The sequence below is a fragment of the Hevea brasiliensis genome, chromosome 14 (genome assembly GCF_030052815.1).
Source record: "Hevea brasiliensis isolate MT/VB/25A 57/8 chromosome 14, ASM3005281v1, whole genome shotgun sequence".
NCBI classification, from domain to species: Eukaryota; Viridiplantae; Streptophyta; class Magnoliopsida; order Malpighiales; family Euphorbiaceae; genus Hevea; species Hevea brasiliensis.
The window spans coordinates 21,980,214-21,996,060 of NC_079506.1; the positions used below are offsets into that span (position 1 = coordinate 21,980,214).

Genomic DNA, 15,847 nt, shown 5'->3' on the forward strand with positions numbered 1-15,847 from the left:
GTATATATTCATTTGGTCATAACTCCCTCTATACTGGTCCATATAATCTGAATTTGATACCATTGGAAAGCTTAGATATAGGGCTACAATTTTCATGGAGACCACTGAACCCAGAAATGCCTTAAACCAAACCAAATTGCTAGCCCAAGTTGGGTCACAAAACTGTCCAGAATTAGGTTGTCCAGAAATTACTGGACATAAACTTACCTAACCAGTTTTGGCAAAATAGCCATAACTTGGTCTACAAGAACTCAAATGTAATGAAACTAGTGGCAAAATGTCCACAAGACACAGATCTACAAAATTGGTATTTTGACCAAAACCCAAAAATCAAGAGAACTAGGTCAAATAGTTAGAACAAGTCACTCCATCAAAACCTGGAATGTGACCAAACTTTACTTGACCCCAGAACAGCCTTTTAGTCATAACTCCCACTAGAAAATCTAATTGGGATGAGTTATACCTTTCCAGAAACATAAGAGACAGGGCTACAACTTTGTTTTAGGAATCTTCCTCAAATTATGAAGTTAAGAATCTCAAAAAGTGACCTGCAGTCACTGACCTGAACTGAACACCTGTTAGCACAGGGTATATGAGTCCAGGTCAGTTAATTAGCCATAAACAATTCTACAAAACTTGAAAAATTGTGATTCAAATTTCTCAATGATTATAGGACATAGGACAACAATTTCTCTGAAGATCACAATGCCTAAAAGTGACCACAACATGTTCCATTAATTAGGTAAAATTTAAGTCCAAAAGCTGCCTAATTAAGGAACCAGAATCTGGAAATGAATCAGTTACGGTTATCTGACCATAACTTGAGTTCTAAACATCCAACTGACATGATTCAAAAGGGAAAATAAAGACAAGACGTAGAGGAACAACTTCCATAAAGGAAGTAGGAGCCAAACAATGGCTACAAACTGATCAAATGGATAGGTAAAAGTTAGTGCACAAAAACTAGAAATGGTACAAGTGACCATTAAACCCAGCATATTTATTTAAGTATATTTCCCACTAGAAGTCTTCAATTGAAATGAGTCATACCAATCTGGAAAGCTAAGAAACAGACCTAAAAATTTGTATTAGACATCCTTCTCAAATTATAAATGTATGAAGCCTAAATTTAAGGTCAAAGTTGTTGGCCTTTGACCTAAATGGAAAGCATGTTAATATAGGCTATTTGAATTCAAGCCAATACTATGACTATAAATAATTCCATAAGGCTTGAAAAATTACAATTAAAATTTCTAAATGACTATAAGACATAGGGCAACAAATTCTATGAAAAATACTAGGCATAAATATTACTACAAGCTGTCCAAATAAATTGTTCAAATTGATTTGCAAAAATTAAGATACAAAAAAAAAATTAAACCTAAAGAAAGGTTCTTGATATAAATTATTGACTTATTCCTAATAAGTCAATATATGCCAAATCACATAAAATAGTTATGTGGGACTCATTTTCCCACAATACATGGACATATAAATTCTGTTAAATGATTATTAATACTTAATTGCCCATAGTAAACCTAAGCTTATATTTATATAGTTGGATCGATTGGTATACCGATTAGGGATTACAGATAGCAGTACTGCTTACAGAGCAAATCATGAACTGACAATATATGTCTGTTATGATTGTTCTACAGGCTATATGCCTACTCATTAGCCATTGTGCCTAACATTATTTTTGGCCTCGTGCCTGAAAAATATATACAGGGTAGACATATGGCTGTCTAACCCATATACTCTCGTGTATCTAGCATTATAGTTTGTTATAGGTTACTTGGGCACAAATATACAAATATGACATGAAATACACCGATATGACATAAAATATGCTGATATGATTCTAAAGACTCTAATATGAGTTTAAAAAACTAGAGAATGAAATTAATACATAGAAAAGATACTGATAATTAATTTATTTCTAAAGTACAAAAAAGTCATAAATGACTTAGACTATATAAGAAATGAACATAAAAGATATTGTTAAATTTAACTGTTCCCAAAGTGTAGGAAATTTATAAATGTCTTAGAATTGATGATAATTTCACTGATATGAGTTTAAGGAAACTGAAAATAAGATATATGCGCAGATAAGATCCTGATAAGTAAATTTTTCCCAAAGTGCAATAAAATATATAATTGACCTAGAAGTGTAAAATTCTACATAGAGCTATTACTTTTAATTATTCAATTATTATTCCTTAAAATTATGCACCACTAAGCAATTTACTTAGCGCGTTGGTTTTTCCATCACGTAGGTACTGGAGATCAACAGCCACCACAGTAGTGTTTCGACCGCAGTTGACCAGATCTGCATACAGTTCAGAGTTCACCTCATTAGTCTTTTGTATTTTGGTAGGCCCATGTATAGATTAGTATTTTGATTCATTGTATATAATCATGATGTAATTACTAGTTTGTGATGTAAATAAAAATTATAATTACATATTTTGGATTGTAAATAAAGTAATGAATTTATGCATATGAATTTCTATATGAATGAATGAATGAACTTGGAATGGTATGAGTAGAAATGACATGATATGACATGTAAAGAGATGAAATTGTTTTTAACAGGTAACTATTGAAACCCACCAGATGCCAATAAAACAGAGGAGGCTCTGCCCGGATTTTCACACAGAAAAAAAAAATTTCCACATGTTTTCTATAAAGTTTAAAATTAACAATGGACATGACAAGATAAGATAGGGTGCTCTAGTACCGAATGTGGCACTCCTCGTTCGGCTACACTATAGATGGGTGAGGGGCGTCACAAAGGTACAAATGATTTTCTCGTTGTTTGTCTCTATGTGGATGATATGATTTATATGGAATCTTCTTCTCCTCTTATTAATGAGTTCAAAGCTTCCATGGAAAAGAAATTCGAAATGACAGATCTTGGAGAGTTGCAGTACTTTCTTGGGCTTAAGGTTAAGTAAGTTGAAGATGGCATCTTTGTGTCAAAGAAGAAATATGCTGCTTATTTGCTTAAAAGGTTTAACATTTTAGGTTGTAAAATTGCAGCCACACTAATGAATTTAAATGAAAAATTGCAAGTTAATGATGGTACTGAACCAGCGGATGCGAGGAGTTTTAGAAGTTTGGTTGGAGGCTTAATCTACTTGATTAATACGCAACTTGATATTTCTTTTACTGTTAGAGTTATTTCTAGGTTCATGCATTGTCCATCAAAGCATCATTTTGGAGCTGCAAAAAAGGGTTCTACGTTATATTGCTAGAACAGTCAATTTTGGGATATGGTATGGTCATGTTTTAGAGTTCAAATTATTTGGCTATACTGATAGTGATTGGGTTGGGTGTTTGGAGGATAGAAGAAGCACATCTAGTTATGTTTTTAGTCTTGGATCAACTATTGTGTGCTGGAGTTCAAAGAAGCAGACAACAACAGCCTTGTCTTCATCTGAAGCAGAATATACAACTGCAAGTTCATCAGCATGTTAAGCCTTATGGTTAAGAAGAATTCTAACTGATGTCAATCAAGAACAGCAGGAAGCAACTAAAATTTACTGTAAAAATGAAGCCGTAATTTCTATGTCCAAAAATCCAGCTTTTCATGGAAGAACCAAGCATATAGATATTCGAGTTCATTTCATTCGAGATCTTGTATCAGATGAATCAATCATTTTAAAGTACTGCAAGACAAATGAGCAGGTGGTAGATATTTTGATAAAGTCCCTTCCTTGAGATAAACATGTTTATTTTAAGCTCTAACTTGGTGTCTGTAACTTTGAATCAAGGGGGAGTGTTGGAGAATGATTCAAAGTCAGTTACCGAAATATTAGTGTTTTTTTACGGAGTTGGATGTTGTTAATTCTGTTCCTTTATTTTCTACTTTATGCTAGTATTTTGCTACTCTTCTTTGGCTAATTTGTTATTGTGTAAAGCCTATTTATAGGTATGTTGTTTACTTCATTTTGCAATTGAATAAAATATAGCAACTTCAATCAGCTATATCTCGTCTTTCTACTATAATTTCTCTGTTTTTCTGTTGCTTTGTTTAATTCCTAAATTAGCTCAAGCCTATTGCAGATTTTTTTTGGTCACCATCTATCTGATAAAAGTCCTGTGTGGTAGCCTCTTGTGTTTACTGTAGATTTCCAACAAGAACTATCAACAAAATGTAACTTATTCTTTGACAGAAGCGCCATCCTTATTGCACGAGACCAAGAATGGTAATTAGGACTAGTGAGAACTTGAGATACCAGAACAAGAGCTGGATTTTCAATAGGATGAAGATAATACGTATTAGAGGGTTTTTGGGTAGGATCTTGATTAGTAGCCATGAACAAAGGCTTAGGGTTTCAGCAAGAAAATGAAGAACAATGAAGCAATCTCGAGAGAAAAAAAAATGTGCTCTGATACCATATGAGAAAAGGGAAAATAATATTATTAATTAAGAAGAATGAAAAAGATATTGGAGTCTCTTTAGCTTATATATATATATATATATATATATATATATATATATACACAGCCGGCTAAAGAAGGAACTAGGAAACTGACTCTAACTAATTCAACTAACTAATCAAATACATGTGAAATAGCTAATTAACTGACTAACTGACTTTTGAAGTTTTAGCGTCTAATTCTTTTTTTTTTTATCTAATGCTTATCAATTAAATTAATCTTTTAACTATTTAATAATTATTATTAATATAATGCTTTTGGAAAGTAAATACCATTACTAAAGACTAATTTTAATTATATATTTTAATCTTTTTAGTAAAAAAGAAGAATAGGTATTATTGTTTTTTCCTTCACTTCTCCTCTAAGTAAAAAGCAACCGTCATTTAGGGTTTGCCATTGTAGCATTGGAAGATGGAGTAGCTTGCGTTTTGTGATTTGGAGTGAACTTAAATTGGATTAACAATCAAGTCTTTGCTAATTTATTTATTCAAAATTTTGATTCATTTTCAGATAAGTTTTGCGAGGTGGTTCTAATTTTAATTTCAAATAGAATTTTTTAATTTTATACTTTTTAATTTTTATCAAGTACATCCTATTATTATCGAATTCGCACAATAATTACTTAAAGAATTTATCACATCACATTAACAATAGTATATAATTACGGAATAATGAATATTAATGTAACGCCCTCACTTTAGATAATTCTGTACATTTTATTGTTCTGGTAATCAATGGCTGTCTAGAGAGTCAGAATGTCTGGAACTATAATTAAACTAGAGTGAGGAGTCATAAATAACTCAAATAACGATAAGAAAAATTTACAAAAAAATTTTAGAAATAAAATACAATAAATTAAATGAGCCGGTGCCCCGGCGGTGAGTGACCTAATGGAAAGTTGCTGTAAAAACAGTTAGTAGCCCTAAACTCAAGGGAAATCCAGTAAAATAATTTTTGAAACTCCAGAGAAGAGTCATTGAGGTTTCGATGGTATTAGAATGCCAAGAAAATGCTTAGAAAATTTTATCAATCGATACAGATGATTTTATCTTGTTAAGCTAAACGGAGTGCATTTTGGTCATTTCGCCTTCAGAGATAATTTTTGACCAACTTGTCCATTTAAGTAAGAGAATTATATGACATATTGACCAACTTGTCCATTTAAGTAAGAGAATTATATGACATAAAATGTGAACAAATATTGATAATAATTTAATTAAAAATGAGTAAAGAAAGAAAAAATAATAAAATGAAATTAAAAAGTTAATATTACATAATTGTGATATGGGATGATGTCATTAAAATTACCCCCACCAATCACAATTAAGCAAACTCATTAAAAGATGATAAAAACAACCCAAAAATCTGCTTTTTCAATTTATCCCTCCCATGGCCGAAACTTAGTCTCTTTCCTCCATTAAAATTCTTTTCATCTCTCTCTTCATGCTTCTTTGATTTCCCATCATAATACCCTTCTTTCCTTCATTAAACCTTGTCAATTCTTTTTGGGAGAGTGTTTGGCAGCCTAGAAAAAGAAAAAAAGTGAAGAAAAATCTAAGTTGGTCTAAGAGAAAATTCTGCCACTAAGGTTAGTGCTTATTCTCCATTATTTTCTTGATTAATTCTTGGATTTGGTTTCTAAGCATGGGAAATAGCAAGAAGAATTTATAAAATCGGGTATGTATGCATGGGAGGAATTTTGCCAGCCTAGGTATATGGAGGAAGTGATGTGTTTAATGAGATTTAAACTTGAATTCTAACTTAGGAGAGGTGCTAGATATGAAAAGTAAGTTAAATTTGCATGTGTAGTATGAAATTGTGATTTTGAAGTTAGGGTTTAGAACCAATTTGGGAAAAATGATGTTATGATGCTTAATTGTGTATGTTGAGGTCAATTGTTGAGCAATTGATGTGTGTTGGTTGCAATTTGAAGTTGGTAGCTGATGGAATTGGGCTATTGGAAGTGTAGTTTCTTTACAGGAATTTTTGAACCTTGAGTCTAGTACATAATTATGATCATAAGTAGAGTTGTGTTACTCCAATTGGTGTGAGGCCAATTGGAGATGAAACCTAGGACAATTTGCCACATTTTTCATGAAGAAACCTTGCCTAGAAAACTAGCTTAAGTTGACCTAAAAATTGCCTCAATCTGGGTAACACACAAGCTGTCCCTGGAAAATGACTAAATGAACAATGTTTATTCAAATGGTCATAACTCAGTGTAGAAGTGTCCAATTGACTGAATTTTATATCAATAGAAAGCTTAGACAATTTAGAATAACTTTCATGAAGAACATAATTCTAAATTTTGATCAAAACTTAATGAAATTGTCCATCAAATTCAGGACACCAAAACTGCCAGAATTGGTTTTTGCCCAGAAATTCTGGGTAGAGACTAATCCAGCCAGTTATGCTAATTTGGCCATAACTTGAGCTACAAAACTCTAAATGGAGTGATTCAAAAAGGGAATTAAAGAAGACACATAAAGGAACAACTTTGATGAAGAAAAGTTTGCCAAATTCTCACTGTAGCTTAGACCAATGGAACAGTAAATATATGACACAAAAACTGAATTTTTGAAAATACTTCTAGGAGGCTTTGAAGTACAATTGGCAATCAATGCCAACAAATTTAGAACTCAAAATGTGGTATAATTATGTATCTAAAATTTGTATACAGATTATATATGAAAAAGTCAACAAATTGAGTGAATAGTAATGTGTGAATAGTAACTCCAAAAACATAAGGAATGATAAAGGAAATTAAAGAAGCCATTATGAGTACTAATATATATAGTATAATTAGTGAATTAAAAATTCTTGAATTTGAGTGACCCTAGGACATAAGGGAATAACCAATATAAAGGACCTTAGGTAAAAATCATGACTGTAATATGTTCAACCATTTGGACAAGATTGGGATTCCAGAATTTTTCTGGTTCTGGATTTAGAAGAAAACAATGAACCAGTTATTGTTATTTTGACCATAACTGGAGCCCTAAAACTTTAATTGACATAATTCAAATTAATATGAATAAATAAGATGAAGACTTAGGATTTTATTTTAGGAACCTGGAACCAATTCTAAGCCTGAGTGCTTGGAATTGTATGACCAATAAAAATAGAAAATCTGGAAATGAATAGACTTACAGGGTTCAACACCCTGGACAGTCATTACTTATTTCTTTAAAATTAGAGTTACACTACTTCAAAATAAATGATTAAAAAGAGAAATTTAAGTTAATCTAAAATCCATGAAATGTTTATGGATTATTTGGAATCTGAATGATAATTTATATAAATGGTATAATGAATAAATGAATCAAATGAATGTAAGCATGAGACATTAGTTCTCTTTATTGGAAAAAGGAAAAATTGCTTTGAGTACAGTTATATATGAGAATAATTGTTATGAATTGTGATCAATATGGATAATATAATGAATGTATAAATTAGGATGAATGTATAAAGTTATGTAAAAATGAGATTAGATATTTATGCTTCTGCTATGAATAAAATTTAAATACTATAGATTATAATTGGAAAATAAAATGAAATAGTAAAACTTAGGAACATTTAATGGTACTAATGTGCCCATATATTGCCTAGACACTTGTATCGGATTGGATAAATTGGCATGCCAATAGAATATTGTTTTAGCAGTACTGCGTAAGGTTTTATGCCTTATTTATGGCTTTTATGCCCGATTATCTGTTATCATGGCTTTTAGTCATACTGATCTGTTATCATGGCTTTTACCCATACTGATTTCGTACGTGGTTGACATTCCGTATTTCACGTCTCATGGTATAACTACCCAAGACACCACGGTGTCCAGTGCCTAGTGACCCGCTTATCCAGTTTAGTCAGCCTATCATAGGTTACTTGGGCAGTGTAATTTATTAAAATAAGTTAAAAATATTAGAAATTTAAAATATTAGAGATTAACTAAATGAGTGAGAAGACCTGAAATAAATTAGATTAGCTCTAAGAATCTATTTAATAGAAAGAACTGAAATGAACTGGACTGATGTTAAAATTTATCTATTATAAAATGACTCTGAAAATGTTAATTATTATAAATAATCTAAGATAACCTAGTATGTAACACCCTAGGCAAATCCCACATCGACAAAACACGAGAGAGATTGTAACGGCCCGGCCCACTAGTGAAATTGTCCGCTCTGGGCCGAAGCCCTCACGGTTTTAAAACGCGTCAATAGGGGTTACGAACTATCAACTTATGAACCCATCATCTCTCCCGTGTTTTGTCGATGTGGGATTTACCTAGGGTGTTACAATCCACCCCCCTTATGGGACTCAGCGTCCTCGCTGAGGTTTGCCCCACCATCGTTCAAGGTTGCACGCGGAGCGGCTCTGATACCACAAATGTAACGGCCCAGCCCACTAGTGATATTGTCCGCTCTGGGCCGAAGCCCTCACGGTTTTAAAACGCGTCACTAGGAGTTACGAACTGTCAACTTATAAACCCAGCGCCTCTCCTGTGTTTTGTCGATGTGGGATTTGCCTAGGGTGTTACAATCCACCCCCCTTAAGGGACTCAGCGTCCTCACTGAGGTTTGCCCCACCATCGTTCAAGATTGCACGCGGAGCAGCTCTGATACCACAAATGTAATGGCCCGGCCCACTAGTGATATTGTCCGCTCTGGGCCGAAGCCCTCACGGTTTTAAAACGCGTCAATAGGGGTTATGAACTATCAACTTATGAACTCAGCATCTCTCCCGTGTTTTGTCGATGTGGGATTTGCCTAGGGTGTTACATAGTAAGTATTGAACGAAATGATAAAAAGATTAGCAAGAAAAATATAACTTAAATAAACATTACAAATGCACATTTTCATAATTATATAAAGTTAAGAATTCTTAGAATTTTTGTGGATTGTATATTATTACTGTGAATTTAGGAATTAAGCGCTTCTGAAGAGGAATAAATTAGAACAAAAGATAGTTGATGCTAGAAGTATTCTATTAAATTAGATTAAATTCTAGAATATCCAAATTATGATCCATTCTTTCTTTATTTGTATATATTATTTTCTTGTTATATTATTGCACCACTAAGCAGAAATGCTTAGCGCAATGGATTTGTTTTCTTTGCGCAGGTACTGGAGACAAAGCCTAGTAGACATTAGACTGGGATTTTGGAGTTCCAATCTGCAGAGTATTCAAGGTCATCACCTCCTCAGCAATGCATATAGTTAAAGCCCATATAAGTTATATTATGTATTTTGTACATTATAATTAGTTATTATTTATAATGTAAATTATGAATTGTATGTCGAAATATAGATTATGGAATTGTAATTAATTTATAGATCATGTAAATTATAAATTTATGTAATCATTCTGTAAATCATGTAAATTAATGAAACTTGAGAATTTCTATATATAAATTGTGCATGAATGGAAATGCATGGAAATGAATATGAAATTGAAATATATGGATGATATTTGGAATATGAGTTGATTATGAGAATAATTGATGAGATTTTTATTGTAGAATGTTATTGAAAATTTTCAAGCAGGTGAATAGTGAAATACACCAAATGGTAATACAATAGGGAAAACTTCGCCAGTTTTCCCTCATAAATAAATTAAATGATTAATTAAAATGGCAAGAAGAAAAAAAAATTTTTTAGGAATAAAGTAAGATAAGATAGGGTGCTCCGGGACCGAGTGTGACATGCCTCGCTCGCCTACACTTTAGACGGGTAAGGTGTGTTACAATTAATTAATTTTATAATCTAAATATAACGAATTTATCACAATAATTTTAGAAAAACTTAAAAAGTATAGAATTTAATTGATATGCGATATAATTAAAAAATTGAAAATATAGATTTTTTTGTATTTTCTCTAAAATTATTAAAAGTTTTAAAATATAAATTATTAATTATAAATATATTTTATGTAAATTATTAATTAAAATATGTAAATTTAAATGGGTTCAAGTATTTTCTAAATTGGTTTTGGGTATTTAAATTACTAATTGAATTCAAATAGAATAATTTATATATATATATATATATTTTATATGTTGTCATCTTAGCATAATGTAAAGACTAAAAATTAATTTTTTTTCCTTAAATATTTACTATAAAGTTATAATTAATTAAATAACATACAATAACAATAATAATTAAGTCTCCCAAACTAGTTAAAATTATCTATGTGAATTTTTTTTCTATTAAGTTATATTTGAAATCAATTTCATATCAATATTCAAATATTATAAATCTTTTGATACTATTTACTTAAGTATCTCCATTTTCATTCTTATTTCTGTCACGACCCAATCCCGCGGGCCGTATCGGCATTAAAACCTAGGTCAGTATAAAACCTTCCAGGCCTATAGTAAGCCTTATTATTCCTAAATTCATAACCAGGCCAAAAACTAATGCCTATTTTGTAAATAAAATAAAATAAAATATTACATGTAATAATTCTTTTAAATTTTTCCTTATAAATAATTTATTCCAAATTAACCATTTTAAATTAATTAATAAGAAGAGAGCAAGCAATTAAGTTGAAGTAACAAAAAGTTTATTCTTAAATTTCCCCTTCTCCAAATTCAAACAATCCGAGACTTGCTGAAATACTTCTCTAGATTGTACAAGAAATTTAAGACTTGCAAAAGAAAAATGAAAAACGTCAACGAGCGCCCCGATTTCTTCTTCTTGCAGCTGATTTCATTTTCTCACTTGACAATCTATAAGCAGTTCCATCCACAAATGCAAAGTATACTCCACCCCAAGACCTTTTCATTGCAAAAACTAAATAAGGAAGCAATAAACCTGCTGCGAATCCCACCCCAATGCTCATGTAAAACCACTTATCAATGAAGCCATTGCCATTGTCAGTCTGATCCGCTTTCCCTCCACCATCTGGATAATTGTCTCCTCCATTTTTTGAATCATTAGAACACTTCACCGTAAGAGGATCTCCACATAGACCAGGGTTCCCAGCGAAAGAGGATGCATTAAAAGTTGACATCTGATTTGTAGAAGGTATTATGCCTGACAAGTTATTGTTTGACACATTCAAACTCCCCAGAAATGTCAATGAAGATATGCTTTGGGGAATAGGACCTGAAAGCCTATTGCCTGAGAGATGAAGAGATAACAACTGACGCAATTCTGAAATGCTCTCAGGAATCTGGCCACTGATGTGGTTTCTTGATAGATTCAAAACTTCCTAACCAACTAATTTTGTTATTGCTTCAGGAAGTTCTCCACTTAAATTGTTTCCAGACATATCTATACAGGTTAGCAGGGAAAGAGTCCTAGTGTACCTTAATCCAAGGCCATTTATGGTCACATATGTGTTCTCTTGGTAATTGTGATGTTCAGAAAGAGTTCCATAAAGCAAATAATGGTTAACGCTCTGCTGTTGAGTCATGGCTTTAAGATTGCTCAAGCTAGCAGGAATGGAACCATTTAATTGGTTTTCTGCCAGATCCAAAATTTGCAGGGAACTCGAATTTGAAAGTGCCAAAGGAAGTTTTTCCAGAAAATTTATTTGACCTGAGACGAAGTATCCTGAGACGCGGAAAAGCTTCTCCAATCCATCGTGGTAAATTTCCTGTCAACATATTGTTTCCGAAGTCTAAAGTTTCAAACTTTGACAAATTCTGAAGAGATGATGGAATTTTTCCTGAGAGTTGCTTGTTGCTCAAGTGAAGTGTTTGAAGCCCAGTTATCTGACCTATAGAGTTTGGAATCCCACCAGACAAATTGTTTTTTTGAAGGTCTAGAACAGTGAGAGAAGAACAATTTCCTATGCTTGAAGGAATGCTTCCTGCCAAGTTATTTTTTGAGAGATCAAGGACATCGAGCGATAACTCTCCGATTGAGGCTGGGATTGCACCGGTCAACCTTTTACCGGAAAGTGAAAGAAATGACAACACTGACATGACTTGACCAATATTTTCTGGTATACTACCGGAAAACTGGTTATTAGAAAGATCTAGTAAGATGACATTTGGAAGAGGAATGGGTCCTTTGAATTGGTTGGAGCTCAAATCAACACTTGCATAGGAAATTATATTGAACGGATTTGGTATATGACCCTCTAAACTATTGAAAGAAACATTAAAAAGGCTAGAATGCTAGTCATGTCCCAGAACCAATTTGGGATAGAACCGGAAATACCAGCCCCTGAGAAATCTAAAACGAGGACCTGTTTTTGAGATCTAAGCCAAGAAGGGAAGGACATACCTAGATGGCATGAACCCATCTCCAAGGCAATGACTTGGAAAGGCGGGACCCAAATGGAGCTTACATTCAAAACGAAAGAATTTTCTGATAAACTAATTTTCTCCAGTTTCCCCAGCCTATGAAAATGTGCTTCTGAAATAACGCCTGTCAATTTATTGAGAGAAACATCAAGGGAAGACAACTCAGAGAGCAGTCCAATGCTATCAGGCAGAGTACCATTTAGCTTATTTGACGCAAGCGTGAGGGTAGTCAAATGCTGTAAGTTTCCAATGGAAGAAGGAATGGAACCTTGAAGCAAGTTATTGTTCAACCGGAGTTCGTCAAGATTCTTGAGCTGGCCAATTGAATCTGGTAAACTTCCCGTCAGGTTGTTTAACGACAAGTCAATGTACTGCAAATTAGAAAGCTTGCCAATGGAGCTTGGAATCCCACCCTCAATATGATTGAAGTGTAAATCAAAATGAATGAGAGATGTCATATTTCCAAGAAGAGCAGGAAGTCTACCATCTAACTCAGTGATAGATAAATCAAGAACTTGTATCTTTTTCCAGCTTCTTGAAAATAGTTGGAAGCAGCTTGCTGAGAGTTTCAAATTATAATTAAGCATCAATGACTCCAAATTTGGTAATTCACCAAAACCAAGTGGAATCCTTCCAGTTAACCAGCTATTTCTGATGTCAACAGATACAAGGCTGCTAATGTTCACAAACCAATTCGGTAAGTTGGCCTCGAAGGAGTTTCCTTGAAGGCTTAGGAATTCAACGGAAGTAAAATTAACAGAAGGAAGATAATATATGAAACCAGATAAAAAACAGAATTCTAAGTGCAACTCAGATAAAAGTGGAAGCTTGTTCAATGGCTCAATCCATCCTCCTCCTACCTTTGAAAGGTCTACAGAATACATATTCAAATATTTTAGCGAGACAAGACCACTCACCCATTCAAGATTATCAACATTTAAACTAAATGAAGAGACATCAAGAAACTGCAAGTTAGAGAGGTTTCCAAGATTTGGAGGAATTGCGCCACTAAACCCAGCAAATGACAAGTTCAAATATTGCAAGTTCTCTAAAAAGGAAAAGAAATGAGGGATTTTACCACTGAATTTGTTCCCACTTAAATCCAGGTATTTCAAGGACTTAAGTTTTGCGAGTGCATGTCTAATCTCCCCACCTAATGGCTGACGACCTGATGAATTTGGGAGATCAACTGCGAGAACAGCATCAGTTGTATTGTCACAAGCTATTCCTGACCATTGACAGCAATTGTATCCATGCCATGAGGAGAGCCGATTCCAGGAATCATTAAGACCCATTTTGAGGTCAAGAAGAGCCTCTCTCTCAGCTGCATTGCAGTGCACCAATTGAGCAAACCCACCCCAAATTAATTCTCCGGATAACAGACAGATAATCCAAAGAAATGGAAAGGTCTCCATGGATCAAACACTCAATGCCCTGCTCAAAAGCAAAGAAATTAGATTAATTTTCAAGTTTTCTAAGAAAACTGCATGCATAGGTAAGTTTCATCCTTCGATATTTAAAGGCAAAACTGGAACAAATTGCAACAATTTTTAATTCTGTATAGCTGACTACAAATAGTTTAGTCTACCAGCTTTTACCAGCCATTGAATAAAAAATAAGTGGCGTATTGTCAGGCTTTTTTTTTATGCAGTATTTTCAGGTTTTAACCCCCACCAATTAGCAACACTTTTTGGAAAATTTATTGCACGAACCATAGCACTAAGATATAATACTGACCTCTTAAAAATAAAAAGTCAGTTTTTCCTTAATTTAAAAAAGATGACACCTTATATTTAAATAAAAAAAGATGCATAAACATTGAGTGCGCTCAATAATTTTAATCACAATTACTATCACATAATCCTGAGAGCCTGAGAGATCTCAGGAACAGTGGCCATCTATCTTCATGGCTATCCGCAGTGATTGCTTTAATGGGTACCACATTTTCTTTTGAAAAGTTCTGTTAGGTTATTAACTAGGAGATCTAGCAGGAAAGACTTTTGATAACTCAATTTCCGAAATCAGTTGCCTCTAAATCCGATTATATATTATCTAAATCTATTTTATTAGGGTTCAATTAGAATAAGCACCCATAAAAATTTGATTTGTCGTCATCTCTACTTTTATGTCTAATTGATTAATGAAAGCATTTTTGTTAAGACATGTTAATTTATATATTTTATGCACATCTTTTCATAATGGATGCTTAATCCTGAAAGATATTGGAGCCACAATAATAACAATTTTTCACTTATTTAATTTAGGAAATTAAGTAACTAGTTTACATGATTTAATTAATTTTAAAAAAATTGTTTTATATTTAAAATATAAAATAATATTCATTATATTCTTATTTTATTTCATATTAATCCATAAGCAAGTGAAGTTTCCAGATTTAGCAATTCTTAGCATTATTTTATTATTATTAAAAAAGGGACTTTGCCGTCAATTTCACGATTTGCCCATCATGCACGATCTTTTGTTTATTAATTAATTCAGAAAAAATTAGTTAAGTTGATGACCAGCTGCTCATAGGACTCGAAGGAAATTTCTTAAATATTTCTGAAAGTTATTTTAAGTGATTACAGTAAAATTTATAAATTATTAAAAAAAACGATTAATAAGGTTTAAATTATCGATTTAATAATAAAACTGAATAATTTTATTAATTAAATTAACTATATTAATTATTTAATAATTTTTTTAATATAATTATTATTCAATATAATGCTTTTGGAAAGTAAATGCCATTCCTAAGGAGTAATTTTAATTATATATTTTAATCTTTTCAGTCAAAAAGAACAAGAATAGATATCATGTTTTTTCCTTCACTTCTTCTATAGTAAAAGCAGCCGTCATTTAAGGTTTGCCATTGCAACGTTGGAAGATGAAGTAGCTTGGCAACAAATTGGTTTCGATTTGTGATTTGGAGTGAACCTAAATTGGATTAACGATCGAAGCCTGCTAATTTATTTAGTCAAAATTTCGATTCATTTGCAGTTTTATGGGGCGGTTTTAATCTTATTTTCAAATAAAAGTTTAAAGAATCAATTTAATCCTATATTTTAGAATTATGACTCAAAATCCTAGTAAAATTTAAAGAGACTTTTCCCTAATTTGAGTAGGAGAAATATTCCTCAATAG

General features: G+C 32.5%; 2 pseudogenes; both read right to left on the bottom strand.

The window, feature by feature from the left end:
* The window catches only part of LOC131173119 (receptor-like protein EIX2), a 94,794-nt pseudogene that overhangs the window by 56,481 nt on the left and 22,466 nt on the right, over positions 1 to 15,847 (bottom strand).
* Positions 11,119 to 14,118, bottom strand: LOC110673508 (receptor-like protein EIX2; annotated as a pseudogene).